The sequence below is a fragment of the Thermobia domestica genome, chromosome 6 (genome assembly GCF_964235325.1).
Source record: "Thermobia domestica chromosome 6, izTheDome1.hap1.1, whole genome shotgun sequence".
NCBI classification, from domain to species: domain Eukaryota; kingdom Metazoa; phylum Arthropoda; class Insecta; order Zygentoma; family Lepismatidae; genus Thermobia; species Thermobia domestica.
In genome coordinates this window covers 305198617-305199574 of record NC_137459.1, presented here as the reverse complement: position 1 = coordinate 305199574, position 958 = coordinate 305198617, and the positions used below count along the sequence as shown (strand labels likewise).

General features: G+C 41.2%; 1 non-coding gene across 1 annotated transcript; it reads right to left on the bottom strand.

Moving 5' to 3' along the window:
• Positions 1–414: 414 nt before the first annotated feature.
• Positions 415–488, bottom strand: TRNAR-UCG (transfer RNA arginine (anticodon UCG)). The gene has a single exon. It is a non-coding gene; the product is annotated as a tRNA-Arg (tRNA).
• Between the last annotated feature and the right edge of the window lie 470 nt (positions 489–958).

Genomic DNA, 958 nt, shown 5'->3' with positions numbered 1-958 from the left:
TTCAAGTAACAGTTTGCTGATTAAGTTGCCCACCAGACGAGATAAACACGTACACTAAAAACAATATAGAGTTTGGGTTACCTAGGAGATGAGACGACACGACACAATCACATATATAAAATTTGGTTATCCATCACAATTTTTAATTCAGGATTTAGGATTTTAGGATTTTGGATTTCTGGGCTTTCGGCATCTAAGGCCATTTAGCCCTTCACGATTTGAGGGATGACGTCCCTCGGCGAGCACACAATCAGGGGAAAGGGAAGGAATAAAGGATTGGGGAAGGAAGGAAGCGGCCTGGGACCTATAAGTTAGGTACCACCCCGGCATTTGCCTGGTGTGAATGAGGAAAACCCAGGAAAACCTCATTCAGGGTGGCTGGCCTGAAAAAGCTGTTACACTCTTTCGACCGAGTGCCCCCACCGGGAATTGAACCCGGGACCGCTCGCACCGAAGGCGAGAGCGTTAGCAACTACGCTACGCAGGGCCACAATTTTTAATTCAGTTTACATTATTTCTCACTCATAAAATCTATAGTGTGTGTCAGCATAATATTTCGGTACATGAACAAATAAATATTCACAAAATTAAGGAGTAAGTCGGGCCCTTAGAAATCAATCAATCTCTTCAAAAAGCAAATATTTCTCGTTCGTTGAGAGCGCGGTGAGTCAATAAGGCTTTAATCGTGGGGGTGTTGTTGCTCAGGGGTAGACTTAGATGTATGGGACAAACACAATATGTGTGGATTTCCTAGGGGTTCCAGCTTCGATCCTTGAGCAAATAAGTTTGTGGTGACAAACACAATTGTTGTAATTTTCCTAGGGGTTCCTCCGTTCAATAGAAATAAATCAAAACAACAATAATAATAATATTGTAAAAACTTCAAACTATTGGATTTCATTGAGCACCAACAAAAATATGCAGAATTAAACAGCTTCTTACACTACGAAAGATTATT